Raw genomic sequence first — 7,495 nt, forward strand, 5'->3', positions numbered from 1 at the left:
CCCACTTCCTGGCGCTTTCATCCCAGCTCCGGGGCTGCAGGCAGCAATTAACCTCCCCAGCGCCCCTCTGAAGTAGGTTCTGGAGGCAGACATGTTATTAAACCCATTTTTATAGCTAGGTAAACTGAGGCAGAGACCACTGCGGCTGGAGCCTGTTGTTCCCCGTGACTCAGCAGCTGAGTTTGTTCCTGCTCACAAGGAGCACAGCCAGGTGCCCCTCACCCCAGGCCAGGCCTGAGACAGGTCCTGGGAGGATCCAGGTGTCTCTTCTGACTTTCGCTCTCACTCACGGCGGCTGCCAGCTGATGGAAGGCACTGGAATTTGGCTGTGTGACCCTGGATAAGTCCGTTCCCTGGGCTTCAGTTTCATCAGCAGCAGGAAGATGTTTCCATCTGCCTTATAGCTCTACCTTGGGCGAAAAGTGCCCATTTGCTCATGATGTAATTACTTTCCTCTTGTCACTCCCCAAACACCCTCCTCAGAGTTCTCCCAACACCCGAGCTTCCTACCGCAGGACCTTTGCACGTGCAGAGACAGCTGCCTGGAATGCCCTTCCCAGCTCCTGGGTAGTGGCTCATCACTCTCGACACCAGGGTCTCCTCCTCTGTCGAGAGAGCCCCGACCACGCCCCTCACACACTTTGGGGTCCCTCACTGCTTAATTTCCTTATGGTCTTTTTGGCTCACACATCCAAGGGGCTTGGATCTGTTTGATCCACAGTGAGCCCCTGAGCTTGGCCAGCACACAGTAGGTGCTCAGGAAACTGTGGCTTTCTCCTTTCTTTGCTGGCTCCAAGGTCAGCTGGGAGCCTCTTTGAATGTCACTGGTCCCCCTGTTCCCCTCTTGGGGATGAAGATGGACTGAGCTTCTGAGTCTCAGTCAGCTGCTCTGAGATCCCAGTCCAGGCTCTCCGTGTCCCCAGACTGTGGGTGGACAGAGGGAAGTGGCACTGGCCACTCCTGGGTACAGGTGCTTGGCGCCACACCACCCGCCTTTGGCTCACCCCAGGCAGAGCCCACAACCAGCCACTGGCTCCCTTGACACGTCTGTCAGCACCCTTGGGGGAAAGAATTTGGAGAGAGGAGAGAGAAGGGAAAAAGCAAGCAGGGTGTGAGGGGCCCATCGCACACCTGTGTAAACAGTGTCACCTTACACCCCATCAGGCACCCTCGCCTTCCGTGCCGTTCCTGGGCTTGTTTTCCTTGGCACGGGCACCCATAGAGTGGAATTCGGCTGAAGGGACCCAATTGTCATCTTCTGAGCATGTTCCCAGGCCAAGGACCGCCAGGGCTCTGACTGACACCCTGCTTCTGTCCTTAGAAGTTCCAGAACATTCATAGGATCTGGGAATCTCCCTCCCTGGCAGTTGGCCTGGAATGCTGGAATGTTGGGATTCAAACCTCCTTCCTGCCCGCTTTCCAGAAGGCACTTGAGGATGGAACAGGGGAGTGAGGCCTGAGGTCAGAGGGTATGGTGACCAGAGTGAGGTCCCCAGCAATGCCTACCATCCATCCCAGCAGTGGCACACCACTTTCTGGAACCTCCCATCCTCATACAGGTCTGAGGAACCAAGGCCCACTGCAACTCTTGATCCAAGGATCATGTGACCAAGTCTGTCCAGGACAGGCCATTCTGGGCCTCTCATGCTGGCTGTCTTCAGAGGATATGCAGTTTCCCCTTCAGTTCTAGAGTGAGCATGCACACGGCCAAGACAAACACAAAGGCTGCCCTAGAAACCAACTCGGCCAGATGGTGTCCAAGCTCCCGGATCCAGCCAAACCTGAAGGCTTGTCCTGGGCAGCTCGGGCTCCACGGGCCACCCTTGGGGTCTGGTTTTGTATCATTTGCACACAGAAAGCTCTGACTGACCGGGAGGAGGGAAGGGAAGAGACCCAGAGAGAGGGAGCAGCAAGCCCAGAGACAGGAAGGGATTCATGCCACAAGGCTCCTCAGGGAAGGGTTTGCTTTGCCGGGGGTGGGCAGAGTGTATTCAAAAGAGGGACAACCTGTGGACAGCTTGGAGTGGCAAGATGCTAACTGCATACCAGACTGAGCCCCACCAACACTACCTCATGTGCCAGGATGCTGGTGTGTGTTGCCTGGAGGCCCACACAAAATGACTTCTGTAGTGCCCGATGAGTGTACCCCAACTCCAGTGGGGTGGCCCAGCTGCTGCACTTCCTTGGACCCAGGAGAAGCTTGATCCAGTGTCTCAAATCTACAGTTCTGTGCACCTTGAGGGGGTCTCTGTGAGCAAGAGAGCATCGCCCAGTGTCAGCACACTCACTCCATACGGTGTAGTGTCCGACACTTCTAGACTGAGATGTCCACAGCCTGGCCATGAGCTGACAGAAGATGGTCTGTCTCTGCCAGTCCTGCGTGTCCCAGCTTCTAACCCCGCCCATCACGACCCATTGGAGCTTGTGTTCCCCTCTGAGGCTGCTGCCCCATTCCCAGCACGAGGCTCCTCAGATGCACACAGAGCGGTGCCTATCAGCACGATGCTCTTTTTCATCGCTGCATAGTGTTCCCTGAAGGGGCGGGACCCTGGCTTGGGGAGTATTCAGACTGTTTCCAGCTCTTAGCAGTTATGAAACACATGTGAATGGAGGGAGGGCTGTGTGAACATGGCCTTGATTATCTGGGGTCAGTGGCCAGTTTCCCACAGTATTGTGCCACTCGGAAGTCACACCATTACCAGGTGCAAGTGCGGGTTACTTTACATCTTCAGCAACACTGTAGCATCAGGATTTTTTGCTTTTTTAAATTTTAGGCATCCAAATTGTGTATAATGAGTCATCACTGCAGTGTTAATTGAGTTTCCCTAACAACTGATAAACATCTTTTAACACACTAAGTTTTCTAGTCCCGAGAAAAATCAGATTCCTGGGCTGGTTGGATGGTTCAGTAGGTAGAAGAAATTGCTGTCAAGCCTGGCAACCTGAGTTCAATCCCCCGGATCCACGTGGTATAAGGAGAAAACCCCACGCCACAAAGTTGACCTCTGACCTCCAGATTCTTGCCGTGGCACGCACACACCCCCGCCTCCACCAATAATAAAAAATACAATGTAAATAAAACTCAATTGTCTATCTACTACTGAATTAAATGCTTACTATCTCTTTTGGGTAAAGGTCAGCCCTTTGTCAAAATGTGATGCTGAGAGCTGGAGGGATGGCTCAGCAGTCAAGAGCACTGGCTGCTCTGCCAGAGGACCTGGGTTTAGTTCCCAGCACCCACATTATAACTCACAACCACCTTAACTCCAGCTCCAGGGGATCTGATGTCCTCTCTTGGCCTCTGCAAGCACCAAGTATTCTGTGGTGCACAGACCTACACAAGACAAAACCACTCAAACACAGAAAATTTAAAAAAAAATCTAAAACATGACTTCCAAGTATTCCGTGACTTCCAAGAACTCCCTCAGCCCTCAGCTTCCCATTTTCCTCTTACCAGGCAGCCCTGATGATGACCCTCTTGTTTTCTCTTTTTCCTGGTTTGCTTTGATGGGTAGCACGGGCTCTTGTGGGTTTTTGTTGTTTTTTTTTCCAATTCTTAAGGTGACACCAAATGTTTCCTTTGAAAATAAATACATTTGAGTAAGAAAAGGAAGATGACATGAAGTAAACCATTAAGTGACAACAGCTGGGGAAGGAGCCAGAACAAAAGCCACCGTGTGCCCCCCCCCCCAGGGCCTCTGTCAGGAGATGGTGATCCCCCCCCCAGGGCCTCTGTCAGGAGATGGTGACTCAGCAGCCACCTTGGACCAGGCTGGGTGCCGGCCCTGGGGTGAACGCAACACACAAGACACCTCCTGCCATTTTTGCAGATCTTTTTCTGTAATGAACTCCTCTTCATCCTTCAAAACCCAGTCCAGATGACTTTTCCTCTGCCCGGACATTCCCCAGCACACTTGTCATCCCATCCCCTTCGCAACTTCCAATCAGCGTCTTCCTGGCTGGACACATGTGGACCCGGCTGCAGAGAGTCTGTCACACAGGTGCCCGAGAAAGGTGGATGGTACAAGATGGTGAAGATCAGTGAGTTGATTTGAATGGGCAAGTGGACGCCATAAACTGAGTCACAGTCGGGCCCAACCTCACACAGGCCAAGGTTTCTCCTCCTGGCTTCCACTCTCAGCATGAAAGACACCTCCCCCCCCACCCCAGCGCCATGCCTCAGTCTTATTTTTCCTCACCCACCATCCATTGTTCCTCTGGTTTATTTAGAGACAGAATCTCATTGTGTAGTCCAGGCTGGCCTTGAACTAGAGGCAATCCTCCTGCCTCAGTCACTCAGAGTGCTGGAATTATAATTGTTAGCCTGGCTTTACTGTTTGCCTATTTATTTATTTAAAGACAGGGTCTCACATCACCCAGGCTAGCCTTGAACTCAAATATAGATAAGACTGACCTCAAACTTCTGATCCTCCTGCCTCAGTCTCCTGACTGCTTAGAGTATAGGTGTATGCCGTGATGCCCAGTTTGTTAGGCAGTGTGGATGGGAGCCAGGGCTTTGTGCATGTGAAGCAAACCGTCTGTCAGCAGAGCTACACCCAGCCCTATTTGTTTTAAAATAATTTTAATTTTTGTTCTTTGAGACAGGGTGTCTCTCTGTAGCCCAGGCTGACCAGGAACTCTCAGTCCTCCAGCTTCAGCTCTCCTCTGTTGTCTCTGCAGCACTCAGCACCCTCATTTTGGAATTTACTTGTGGGGTCGTTTGTCTTCTCTGCTGTAGGGTCATGGGACCTTTGGTCTCCTCTCTGCTCCCCAGGAGCCTCACACAGCACCCTGAAGTAAGGCACCTAATAAACTTTTGTTGAATGAATGAGTGAATGAATGAATGAGAAAGATGTGAGCTGTCCCTTTTCATGTGCACTCATGGGGAGTCGAGTCCACAGCCCCTGTGTGGAACGGTTGCTGTGGAGACCCTCCAGCCCAGGGTCACAGGTCACGCATCCCCTACCCTGGCTCTACTGGCTCTAAGTACTGCAGGCTGCCTACTGGTCCAGCTACCTGCCAAGGGACTTTCTGTGGGCTAGAAAGAAAGCCCCCAGTGTTGGCACAAAGCGGGTAGAAACATTAGAGGACAAAGGGAGCCTAGAAATTAACCCGATAGCACAGATCGTACCTATAGGAAGATGGGCATGTCTGGGAGGGGAGGAGTTAGAGGATCCCGAGGGCTGAGTGTGGGCTGGAAGTCTCAACAGGTTCCCTGGATGGTCCTGGGGTCACTATTGTGGTTTGTGCCCACCTTATGCCCACTCTGAAAGTAGCAGATGGCTGCTCTTCTTGGGTATGTCCCCTCCATCCCCCCACTGAGCCAGGAGGAAACCTCACAAGGGTCTGTGGCTCCTCCCTGAGACCCAGGCTCAACCTTTAGCAGCCACCCATGGCCAGCTTGAACCCAGAAATACCCCTTTGTGCCTTTTTTAAAAATTAATGTCTTCTAGATCTAAATTCATTTTTGTGTTTCTAATTTTCACGTCTCTTGAGTTCACAGGAGGTAGTGTTCAAGATGTTTGAGGGAAACCAAAATTAGCTTCCAATTGGCACACTGATGTTTTCTGTTTGAAGCAGTCGAGGGTAAAAACAGCCTGCTGTTTGCTCTGTTCTGTTTCGTCAGCCGAACTAGCTGCGTGGAGACAAACACCTGTGCTAGGTTTTAACCAGCAGTAGGCCACACTTGAAATTCAGGGGAAATGGACAAGCCCATTCATTCTGAGAAAGAGCATTTAAAGAAAGCATGCATCACTAAGAACAGAGAAATGCAAGAGTGAGGGCCGTGTGTGCAAAGCCTGGGACGTGACAGGAGATGCTGCCTCCACACCACTGGCCCTCTGCACAGGGGCTTCGTCTGTGAGTCTGTAACCCAGCTTGCAGTTTTTCATAATTGCACATCAAGAGTAATATGCTTGGTCACTTAAGTAACATACATTATTAAAATGCAACAAAGAATGTTTGCTTTGCATGTTAGAGAACTTCTAATATCCACACCCAGTGATGACTGTAGTATAGACAGTCAATGAGGAATACTCTAGAATTAAAATGCTACTTCGTATTTTCCTTAAATGATTCCAATACTTAATTTCTCAATTCCAAGGAAGTCTCTTTAGTGAGTCACGTCTCTTCTAAATACCATGTGACACCTTTATACCTTTATAGTCCTATTGATTACATAATATGTGCTGGCATTTAGGGTCGACAATTTTTTGTTTGTGTTTAGAGACAAGATTTCTCTGTGTAACAGTCCTGACTGTCCTGGAACTCACTCTGTAGACCGGGCTGGCCTCGAACTCAGAGATCCACCTGCCTCTGTCTCCCCAGTGCTGGGATTAAAAGCGTGTACCAGCCGGGCAGTGGTGGCGCACGCCTTTAATCCCAGCACTCGGGAGGCAGAGGCAGGCGGATCTCTGTGAGTTCGAGGCCAGCCTGGACTACAGAGTGAGTTCCAGGAAAGGCGCAAAGCTACACAGAGAAACCCTGTCTCGAAAAACCAAAAAAAAAAAAAAAAAAAAAAAAAAGCATGTACCACCAGACTCACCTGGATCGACAATTTCAAACTATACTTTGTGCTGTAGCACACTCAAAATCTGGCTCCAGGTTCCATTTTCCTTCTAGAAAAGGCAATACCATCTTAGAGACTCTGATAAGATTTCTATTTTCTTTATTTCAGGAAGATCACTTAAGAACCAATATCCCAGTTGGGCAGTAGTGGCGTAAACTTTAAATCCCAGCACTGGGGATGCAGAGGCAGGTGGATCTCTGAGTTCAAGTCCAGCCTGGTCTACAGAGCGAGTTCCAGGACAGCCAGAGCTACACAGAGAAACTCCATCTCGAAAAACAAATAAACAAACAAAAAAAATCTCAAAGAACCAATATCCGAGATTTCTAAAATGTTGCAAAGCAATGATGCTGTTGTCTGTAACATTCCCACAGGCAATTGCTTCTCTTTCTAATTGGCTTTTTGGGGGGAACTTTCCAAGTTGACTGAACCTCTGCCAGCAGCTGCCTTCTACACAATGACACTGCACAGCTGGATTTTTCTTCAATGTTCTAGGCCCTCCACACAACCCAAGCCAATGTCCACGAAGACAGTCAGTGGCAGTGATTGCTTCAGTTAGAGTCTGTCCCCATGGCCTGTGACAGTCTGGCAGCCACTTCTGGCCTTGGCGGCAGCGTCTCACCCCACGGCAAAGCAACAGTGTTGCCCTGTTGGGGTCAACATCCAGATGCACTCAGAACCCGCTTTATTAAACGCTGTGTTCAACCATTCCATGACGAATCTGAAGTCCCGTTACCATTTCTTTAAGACGCACTGCTGCCTAGAATTTTTTCCAGATACCATCATATGATGACATTCGAGTGTCCCTGGGTCTGTGGCACCCTGGCTGGCCCCTCACTCTCTGCCTCACAGCATTCAAAGTTGTTTTTGGTGAACTGTTCTTTCTCTTTCTTTCTTCCTAGTGTGTGTGTGTGTGTGTGTGTGTGTGTG

Source organism: Peromyscus californicus, unplaced genomic scaffold, assembly GCF_007827085.1.
Source record: "Peromyscus californicus insignis strain IS unplaced genomic scaffold, ASM782708v3 Scaffold_7__1_contigs__length_154581171, whole genome shotgun sequence".
Lineage (NCBI taxonomy): Eukaryota > Metazoa > Chordata > Mammalia > Rodentia > Cricetidae > Peromyscus > Peromyscus californicus.